The sequence below is a fragment of the Amphiura filiformis genome, chromosome 14, assembly GCF_039555335.1.
Source record: "Amphiura filiformis chromosome 14, Afil_fr2py, whole genome shotgun sequence".
In the NCBI taxonomy this organism is placed as follows: domain Eukaryota; kingdom Metazoa; phylum Echinodermata; class Ophiuroidea; order Amphilepidida; family Amphiuridae; genus Amphiura; species Amphiura filiformis.
In genome coordinates, this window is record NC_092641.1 from 26,756,923 (window position 1) to 26,769,009 (window position 12,087).

The window sequence follows — 12,087 nt, forward strand, 5'->3', positions numbered from 1 at the left end:
ATACGATTTAAACCATAAAAGTTCAATGTTCTCTATGCCATACTTCTGAAGTTTGTTAATAAGAATTTCATGGCTCACTGTATCGAACGCTTTCTTTAAATCAAGAAATATTACACCTGTAGCATATCCATCATCCATATTATTTAGAATGAAATCTTGAACATCAAGTAGTGTGGTGGAAGTGGAATGATTTGCACGAAAACCTGATTGAGCATTAGACAGTAGGCCTGCATTAGTTAAATACATTATACAATTGATCATGCACAGCCCTTTCCATAATTTTAGATAGAATTGACAATACTGAAATGGGCCTAAAGTTCCCTACATCTGTGTTATCACCTGACTTAAATATTGGTGTCACCTTGGCTTTTTTCCATTCATCAGGAAAAGTAGATCCATTCAATGACAGGTTGCAGATATGAGCTAGACTATTTGAAATGGAGGGTCCAGCCAATTTCAACAACCTTACATTAAACTGATCCAATCCTGGTGATTTGTTATTTTGCATATTACTAATATGATTACAAACAAATTCAGGTGTAATTTCATTAAATTTAAACTTATTTACTTTACCATATTGTCCAGAACACACATTATTACATGGACATTTGATATTATCATACTCATTAAATAATTGTTTGCCAAGTTGATTACCAATAGATGTAAAGTACTCATTGAATTCATTGGCAATCGCTTTATCATTTGATACACATGTGCCCTTATTGGAAATTGAAGTTGGTACACTTGAAGACTTGTTTGGTATAATTTTCTTGATTGTTTTCCATAAGTTCTTACTATCATGCATATTATTAGTAAAAGCATCATAACAATAACTTTTTTTCAGATAAAACCTCATATTGTTGACTTTATTTCTGAGTGACTTTGCCTGTTTCCAATCCTCTTGATTATTTGTTTTATGTGCCTTTGAAAAATAATGGTCTCTATCTTTGCACAGTCTTAAAAAGTCTCCATTGATCCACTCTGGCAGATACCCTTTAATGTTTTTCTCTTTAAATGGTGCATGCTTATCACAAGCTTCTGTGAATAAGGTTTCAAATTTGTTTAGAGCATTGTTTACATTCCCTCATTTCAAATATTTAGTTTTGGTTTCTCTTTTGTTCAGAAACCAAAAATCAAGGGATTAAAAAGTAGAGCTGATCTGATCTGCAATCATAACACTATTATGCTGGGAGGACACAGTATAGGGTATATAACCAGAAGTATACAATAGCCTATTGTGCTAACATAATTATTATCATGATTGATATCGGAAATCTATCCGCGGACGACAGTTGATGCTCTCTGTCGAAGGTAGGTGGCATATATTTACACTCACGAGTTCTAGGCCTTGAAATCATATACATGCGCGTATGGGGCGGGTGGGGGATTTGTTTGTTTGTATGAAACATAAACGATGCATGGAGATGATTTGATTATGAATTAGTTTATTACCCCGGGAAGCACAACTCATACCTCTTTAAGAGGGGGTTCCCCTCCCTATATAACCACCTCTTCCCTAAATTACCCCTTTCCCCTCCTCCTCCCCTACATTCGATATCTTCATCTCGAGCTCTTCTCCCCCTTCTCTTTCACTTCCAATGCTCTCTCTCATCTGTTTCTCTCTCTCCCGGCCCATATCCCCCCTGCCCTCCAACCACCCCCCACACACACACACACCACACAATCTCTTCTCCCCTCTATCTTCTACTTTTTGCAGTAAAAATTGCTTCAGTAAAAGTCATTAGGTTATTAGAGGTCATATAATGGCCTTCCATCGATTCTGGTACATGGGATTAAGGACATGAATCGATTTTGTTTATAGCACCTATACAATTTAATAGTGGCCCCTTTTGTAATGTCGAATGCAAATATTTCGATGGTCTATATTTTTTCACAGGTGAATTAGCCTAGGCTTATTCGGTTTTGTAAACCACGTCTTTCAATGTAGATTACCATGCTCGATTTCTCTCCTCGTGAATATTGCACTGCGAAATTTAAACATTTCTTTTGTATACATAGAGTAGGTAACTTCAAATCAAATAATTGTACGATTCACACCACTTATAAGAAACTGAAACCAAAACCGAAACTGACTGACACAAATGTTCGGTTTTAAACAAAAGGTAGAAACAATGAGTTCGATATCTTATGATTCAAGTGGTTAGGCAGGACAATAGGAAACCACGTGACCAAAACCAAAACCAAAACTAAAACTAAATATTTGAAATGAGGCAATGTCAACAGAGCAAATGTTGTCCCAATCAATATTATTGACAGTATTGATAAATTCCAATTCATTGAAATTCTTAAAGCATCTTGATTTTACAATTCTTGGAGGAAGTTTAGGTAGTTTACATTTTCTTACAACATAAATTAATGAGTGATCACTGAGCCCTAAACTATGTACTCCAGATGATATCACATGCTCTGGCTTAGACACAAATATTAAATCAATTATAGTTTTACTAGTTTCTGTTATTCTTGTATAATCTTTAATTAGCTGTTTCATGTGTGAATTGTTTGCCAAATTTGACACTTTCTTTTTCTTACCAGTTTTGGAAATATCCAAATTGAAATCACCCAAAATATAGACATCATCATAAAGATTATTGCACTTTTGGAACATAATATCAAGTTTATCTAAGTATTCTACAGTACAGCTTGGTGGACGATACACATTTCCAATTACAATAGGTTTGGTTTTTGGCAAGTTAATTTCCATGAAAAGAGCTTCAATATCTGTTTCATATAGATCAGTATTTTGCTTATATGGAATATTATCTTTTATGTAATATAATACTCCACCATGAGATTCATCATTTTCATTTTGCCTGCCAAGCCTACATACACTACTATAGCCATTTATCTCAATCTCTGAATCATCAATATCCTTTGTAAGCCAAGTTTCTGTTAAACAAAGCACATCAATACCATTATCATGTAAAAGGAGATTGACATAATCTACTTTATGGATGAGACTTCTGATGTTTAGATGAGCTATTTTTAATCCCTTTTGCAATTTACAGTTTAAATCAATAAAGCCATCACTGAAAGGAAGCTCATCATCACAGGTCTTAGAGAAACAACATTTGCAAAACCAAGTTTTAGATTTATCAACATCAGAAATATCAATACAATTAGCATGGAAATCAAGACTACATTTGTTACAAGTTACAAAAATATCAAATTTGATTATTTTGTTTAAACAATTACCACACATAGAATTACAATTATTATCTTGGCATATTGTCACATTTTTCAAGTGTTCAAGCTGCTGGCTGTCATATATCTTAAAAAAGAAATAAAGTTATTTGCCAGAGTTGTAGTACCACTTCTCTTGAGATGCAGTCCATCGCGTGCTATGTGATTGCGTCCTATATTTGAATTATCGATGAATGTCCAATCAAACAATTTACATTTTTCAGAGAGTCTAGTATTGTACTCTTTCAGCCATGCAGTCCTTCCAGAATGGATATTTTGCGCGGTTAGTGATGACACAGCAATGTGAACATTAGCCTTAGTCCTTTTAATAATATTTCCAAGTTCAAGTAGTAAATCAAGACACTCTTCAGGGTAGCAAGCTCCCATGTTATTTGTTCCACAATGGATGATCACACAAGATGGTTGAGTATCTGCAATTAGGGTGGGGGCAAGTTTGATCCAATGTTCGATATTGCTTCCACGTATGCATTCGTTGATAACTTTCAGTCTACGTGATAAGCGTCTTCCTACAAGATATTTGGGTATCGAGTCCCCAATGATGAGTACAGTTCGACTCTTTGTATGGAGATGCGGAGATGGAGATGCGGGTTTTGGATCTGGCGGGGGAGTAGATGTACTTGAAGCTTCTGTAGGCTGAACATTTGCAGATTTAGTAGATGTACTTGAAGCTTCTGTAGGCTTAACGTTTGCAGATTTAGTTGATTTCTGGGAAGAGTTCTTGGAAGGTACAGTTTTCCATGGTAAGGGTATAGGGGGTAGATCATCATCAGGTTCCTCAGGGGTATCATCCACTTCCAGGACACTGAAGGGATTACTTGTAGGAATTGATGGAACATCAATTAGATCAGCAGAAGGGTGTTCAAAGTTAGATGCATTCACTTGTTGAACTTCAGGCTCATGCACACTCGGGTCACATACATGTATTTCTGTTCCAGTAGTGTTCATATCATCAGTCTCTGTGGAAACAGTTGATGTTGAGACATGGCAAATGTCTGTCTGACAAGAATCGTCACAGTGTGTAGGTACAGTGGTGGTTTGTATTCCAACTGAAACAAGGGAAGAATGTTCTGCCTTTGGAGTAGATGTAACTGGTAAAGGGAGGGGAATTATATCTTCTTCATCACTGTCCATTAAGGATGAGTTGCAGGTTTCAGGAGTAGTCTGCTTAACAAATGATGTTTCAGAGTCAATTCTGTCACTGATTTCAGGAAGCACAGAGTCTACCCATTCAGTATGTTGGGTGTCTTGAACAGAGATAGTAAATGTTGAAGTATACACATTAATAGTTGCCATTGGAGTTAAAGATCTGAAGATAAGTCCACACTTGCCCTTGCTTTCAGGGGATCCATACATAGCTGATAAGTGGTAGAGAATTTCATCAACACACTCAGGATCCACAGTTATTGTAGTGGAGAATGTTTTTGGAGTAATTTTCCATTTTTCAGTGTTGTAGATTTCTCCATTTGTAAATCCAGCAAAGGATAAGTTCATAAAACTATGTAAAGTACTCCATGCTGAGCCAATTGTCCTGTTCAGAGAAGATGCCATTGTTCAATTAGGACCCTATTGTCCAGTGAATAGATGATGGCTGGATGCAAAACAGGATGTGCAGTGGTGAAAATCAATAATTATGTTGGTACAGTTCACAGATCCTTGAAGATATTACTCAAAATTAATATATAAAATGCAATATAATTCCAAAATTATATGTCCATACAACATAAAAAGCACATGTGTAGAATCCTGGTGCTTAGCTGGTTACAACAGTATAAAATTTATGTGGTATACTTCGATGAAGACAGTTAAATTGACAAATGTTTGGGAGCTCAAGAAGTGTGTGTGTGCACTCTTGACTCTTGACCTACGTGGCTGCCCTACGTCGATGATACGTTTGTTGTTATTGACAGGAATGAGGCTGCTTCATTTTACAAATTCGTCAATGAGATAGACCCAAACATCAAGTTTACCCAGGAGGAGTGCATTGATAACAATCTAGCTTTCTTGGACTGTCAAGTTCACATTCACGAGGACGGATCACCTAAGTCCACTGTTTACAGGAAACCAACTCATACGGACTTTTGATTACAATTTAGCTCTAATCATCCCCTAATACACAAACTCGGGGTGATTAGATCCCTGCAGCATCGGGCTAGTACAATCATCAACAACCAAGAGGACCTTCCTGGAGAACAAAATCATATTCAAAAATCCTTGGGTTGCTGTGACTACGCCAACTGGGCCTTCACCAAAGTAAAAAAGACCAAAGAGCACACACCGAATCAAAACGCAGAAACGGGCACGGGTGCCCAAGAAACAATACACTACATATCTGGCTTATCAGAAACGATCAAGAATACTCTGAAGTCCTTTGGGATCACAACGTCTTATAAACCCACCAACATCATCAGGGGAAAATTAGTCCACGTCAAGGATAAATCCCCCAAGGACAAGCAGAGTAATTTGGTTTTTGGCATAACCTGTGCGGCTACTGACTGTGGTGAAGCCTACGTAGGAGAGGCCAAACAGACCATCAGGGCTAGGATAAACCAACATCGGAGACCTAGCTCCAGCGAAGGTCAAAACTCTGCAGTTTCCAATCACTGCAAAACATCGGAACACTTCTTTAAGTCAGAGGAGGTTGTGATCCTCGACAAAGAAGATAAGTAGTTCGAGCGTGGTGTCAAGGAGAGGGTGGAGCAGCCAGCCATCAACATAAAAGGGGGACTCCGCTTTCAACTGCCGCAAGCCTGGGAACAAGCCTTGCAAAGTCCTCCCCGTCGTTTGTCACGTGACGAATCAGATGCCTGATGAAGCTCGGTGTTACTGGACGCAACTGTCGCATGTAAGTTGCAAATTTTATTTCCAGAAACTTTACCTTATGTTATTTACGGGATGACTAATCTATACCAAGATAATAATTATTGCTGTTAACGATTTTTATAGGACCTGCCATTAGGCTATACAGACTTTATAAGAAAAACATTTGTGTTTTAATATTCACATAATTTGCAAGCATTTGATAGGGAAGAAGTACTAGAGCTACAGGGACAGATAAAAGAGGGCTAGAGGATAAGATGAAAGCGGGAGAACAGGGATGTGAACTAAAAGGAGGAGAGGCAGGAATAACGAAGAAGAAGTTGATAAAATCAGTGAATTAAATGAAACAACTAATCAATCTTAGGTAGTTGGTAAAATCTCGGAGGGTGATGATTGCATTCATTTATAAACCGCGAAAGACGGGTGACCGCTAGTAGAAACTAAACAAATAACAGCACTAGACAATCATTTCTTGATGCCAAAATCTGTATTCGTTACGTTAATTAAAATACCCAGTCACATATATTTCATACCAATCACAAGTCAACAAATTTCGAAAATTGGACTTTGAATATACACTCTCATGAATATTGATTGCAACATTTTTCAATATGCCAACGCTCAAATCGGAAAAAACGGGCACTGAATCAACCAATAATCCGTCAATTCTCGCGTTTCACAATACGATGCGCCGCCAACGGTTGCTCTTGGCAGTCAAATTTTGGACTCCAGAGTCGACATCGCCGTTCTAGCTGCTATTGAATTTATTGCCAATAAATATTTTGAAAGCAGCTCCACGGAAGATTTCCTGTGATCAATAGATAGAAAATGGATCAACTATAATTGTAAATTATTGTTTTAGTGTAATGACATTATAATGACATTTAAACCCACAATGATGTATGTTCTTGTATTGTATTCGTATTACGCGGGCTTCGACATTTTCCCATGATGCACATGATGGTCCTGGAGCAGTAAGCGCAAATCAGCTATTCGAACTATCGATAATTGTCGGGGTGTTCTATTCTGAGACTCATAATAGGGGATCGCTGAGCCTGAGAGAGGAGCTATATATTTTATTTTTGGTATGATGCTCACATCATTGTGCGACAACACAAACATGCTCCAGGAGGATATAATGACAAAACAGGCGAAAATAGTAAATTTGTGCACAAGCTTTGCAAATTAGCCATTGCTCATTGAAATGAAATATGGACAATATTTCACGTAATGGCATAACATTTGAAAAATATTGCAAGAACACTTGAAGTTTTGACTTTTATAATAAAACCTACATTTTGGTCAAAAATTGTGCTGGGAAAGGTCGTTTTCATCAGATTTACCACACTCGCCTTGCTATAAACATTCCCCCTCTCTCTTTTTGACGGGGTGGGGGGGGGGGGCGTTTAAAAGAGCTGAATTGACTTCAGGCTTTTTGATTTTCATATCAAAATCTCTGGAGCAATACGCTTCAAAATTTGGAAACATATTGTTTTAATGGTAGGCCCCAATCTAAGATAGAAATCAGAACATGAACCCTGAAAGGCTCTTTAAATAATAGAAATATACAATTCAGTTAAGGGTAGACGAGGTATTGTTGGTCGAAGCAACCTAAAAATCGATTTTCATTATCTAGTTTCATATATTATTGAAAATTAACACCATGATATTTTGTAAAAGTCCATTCTACAAATCGTATACTTTCCAAACTTGCTTAATTTATTGTTGTTAATGAGTTATGTACGTTTTACAAAAGTGTTGTTGTTTCAGCCCTCTTTACAACGTAACTCAAGAACCGCAGCACCTATAAAAGTATATCTGTGATATTTTTTAAAATATTTTCTAAGCACCATGCGGCCTGTACACAAAGCTGAAAGATGAAGGTCAGCCAAATCCAATGATATTTGGTATGTAGTCTAGCTAGGTCAGATGGTTCACAACTATGATAGTAAAAAAATCAGGTGACCCCCCTGGGGGAAATTCCATGACCCCCCTAAAATTGGCCCTCTTTTGACCTGCCTCAGAATTGATACAGCTTAAAAATGAACAACATTTGACATCATGAAAATGTCCTTTGAAATAACCTGGGTCTGACAGAAAGTTGAACATATTGGAATTGAACTATGCTTTATAAGATGACCTATTCAGAAAAATGTATTTCTTTTGATATAATTACGTAATATCATCGTGGAATTTGGGCAAAAACAGGATTTTTCATAATTTTGAAAGTAGCGAAAAAAGAGCATTTTCAAATCACATTTTCTGCTATATTCAGGCTAACATTGGATCAAACCTTTTGGATAATATAACCAACACCTATACTGCAGGGGAGTTTGTTGATTTTGGCGGATTTTCCGTTTTTGCTTTTTTTTTGTAGACTCAATTAACGTTTTCCAATGTATAAACATACTAATTATTTTACATTCACAATACGGCTTCAATTCTCAACCAAGGTTATTATTGATTTAAGTTTGATAACTATTTTCATGTGGATTTTGCTCTTTTATTATAGTGGAATTTGTTAATTTTCATGGAATTTGCATATGAATCTCCCTGCTAACTAATGATATGAAACTCGGGTTTCCTAGATTGATATGATATTTATTTTGATTGCTGATTTTAGAAATATGTTTCTAATAACAGAATGTGTTTTTTTAATGGAATTTGTTTTTTCCAAGGAATTTGTGTCTTTAAACATATTTTCGAAAGTGGAATTTGCAACCAACATTACACTCTTTAGGTAATAAATCATATTTAAAATGAAATTGACTAATATTTAGTTAACTGTTAGATCAGGCAAAAAACAACTACACATTTATAACAAAACAAAACAAACACCACGCCATACTTCATATAATATCTACTACCAATGCAATGGAATTTTCATTTCTTTTCAAAGGCGAATTTGATAATATGAGTTATCTATCAAATAACATGTACAGGTACTTCAAGCATTGTCTAAAATTGAAGGTGAATATGTACATGTAATGATGTACGTTTACAATATCTCATTGAGCGTGAGACTCACGCATTCGGGGACTTTATCAGGTGTCAGATCTATTGCCATTTGGTCTAATACCATTTGGTCTAATACCCATTTTATCTACAGACTTGACATTTAGTATGGAATATTTTCTCGCAAAATTGGAGGACTGGGCTGGAATTTCGGACCAATTCAGTCTCCTTAACCGCAATTTTAGGGTAATTCACTACATTATGAGCGCCATAATGTAAACTAATGGAATTTGGAAAGCACATTTTCTGTCAAAAATTATGTTACACCATCTCCCGACACACCCCGATTAATATTTAGCCCGTGCGGTTTACGCAGACCCCTTCCAGACCAGTCTTGGAATTTTGCAAAAAATATTCCATACTAAATATCAAGTCTGTATATACAAAAGGTCTAGTACCAGAAAGGCTAATTACCACGTCTAATAATCATATAGTCTAATGTCCATTTAGTATAATATTGTTTGATCCATTAACCAGTATGTCTACTGACCATATAGACTAATAACCATTTGGTCTAATATTTTTGGCCCCCACATATATATGGGGCTTATGTTATCATCCAAATGGTTGACTGGTTGTTTGTTTCTTTGTTTGGCTGTCCGGGCGGAAGCAAATTCATTAATCCACTGTGCAGCTTAAACGTAATAACCTATCAACTTCAAACTTGGTTTGGTGATTGGTCATGGTAGCTTGATGTGCTGTATAGTTTTCTGTCATGTTATTGGCATATTTATGAATATTAATGAGCTTATTTGCATATTTTGCCTACATTTTGCAGCTACATTTTCATTAATTCACTCTGCAGCTTAAACGCAATAACCGATCAACTTCAAACTTGATTTGGTGATTGGATATGGTGGCCTGGTTTATAGTTTGTGTCATGTTATTTGTATATCAATGAATATTAATTAGCTTATTTGCATATTTTGCCTATGTTTTCATTCATCCACTCTGCAGCTTAAACGCAATAACCGATACATTTCAAACTTGGTTTGGTGATTGGATATGGTGGCCTGATAAGCTGTATAGTTTTGTGATATTTATGAATATTGATGAGCTAATTTGCATATTTTGCTTACATTTTCATCAATCCACTCTACAGCTTAAACGCAACAACCGATCATCTTCTTCATGTAGTATATGGTGGCCTGATGTCCTGGATAGTTTTGTGTCATGTTATTTGCATATATTTTATTGATATTAATGAGCTTATTAACATATTGCATATTATTTGTTGTTTACACACCTTTGGGTGGGGCCACCTTAATTATGAACCGCGTAAATTCTAGTATTATTAACAATCTGGCCTAATTACCTTTGATTTAATAACCGTTTGGTCTATTAACCGTATGGTCTAATAACCAGTTATAATCTAATACTATGACGTGTATTTGCAAATTCATAAAAAAAAATCGTCTACAACTGGTTACGGGCTGTAAATATATGTAAATGAGACGGGCACGTGTATAAACATACTACATTCATCAAATATAGTGTTCCCAAAAAATTAAGAAGAAGACATATGCGGCCTGCATGTATTGAAAGTGACATTTTGCCGGGCTATTTGTTCTTCTTTTCCGGTCTTTACAAGGTATATAAATAATATAACCGGTATAGGCTCATCATGCATCACCGGGGGTACCACAGGCATTGGACATGGGCCAGTATGAGTTATCTGTCACTCCAAACTTTAAAACGAAATAGGTTTCTATGGGATTGACCCATAATTTTCATGTCAAAAAGGGGAGGGGCGTTTGAGGTCTGTAAAGGGGTGGCCCCGAAAAATGTTCGCGATTTGCATCAGCCCCCCCACAAGTGTTTATGAACGGTCCCTAGACTATTGGGTTTTGGTCTAAATGGTAAATAGGACCAAATGGTTATTGTACCAAATGGTAATGGGACCAAGTGGATGTAGTAAAATCTAACAAATTCTCACGCGTCATCAAATTTAATTTAGGGATTCATTCATGAAAACCACGCTTATACCAGAACATTTTGTGATACTATACTATTTCTTCATCATATACCATTATTTCTCCAACTGAAATCCCTACGCAGATCAGCCGGTCCTAAACGCTGGGCCATATCGCCGTTGTTTAGTCTCAAACAATCAAGCGCGCCGTTAGGTAGCGCCATGTATGTAGGCATATATGAATGTAAATTATTGACCAAATACAGCCAAAAATGGGATATTTGGACATTAAAAAGTCACTTCTAGGTAAAAACTTGCACTCAGTTGTTATTAATAATCTACATACTGATGTTATATAATATTTTCTTTCTGATTAATACAGATTGTACATAGTATTAGACAATATTAATATGCTCATTTTGATTTTGTTGATTTACGAACTAATGCAAAATGCAATATTTTAAAGACCCCTCATAATAAATTGGAAAAAGATCCCACAATAGAAAAAGCATTTTCCTATAGTCAAAGGATGGGAAATGTTTATCTAAAAAGGTCATATCAAACTCAGCCTGAATAACGGCAATAATTAAGTTAGAAATTAGGTAAAATTTGCATTTTTTCTCATTTTCGACATTTTGAAAATATGGCTATATTGAGTTTATGAAAAATCCACCTTAATGAAATTGCTGGCTTCTGCAAATTTGTGAGGAGATTCACCAATATATGTATTTTTAATGCCAATTTGTTTGGGACCTGTTGAATTATGGAGTTTCTTACAATATTTCCTTGAAATGCGATGAAAAACTGCTTTTTAAAACATATTTTAGGTGATTTTGGAGCAATTTTTAGGGGGTGGTCATATTTTTTAACGGGGGGCTCCAGAGAATTTTTTAGTGTCGTGATTGAAAATTGTTATCAAAACCTATCAATGTCCCAAAATATTATTGATGGCGGCCGACCTTCATCTTTCACGTCTGCAGGAAATTAGAAAATATGCCACTTAATTCTTCTACACGCTCGCTATGATTTGAGCAATGCAGTTTTTGCCAACTACCAAATCACAACAGTTTAAAATAATTAATAACCTTAAATGTACGCACGTATACACAAAATGTATTCAA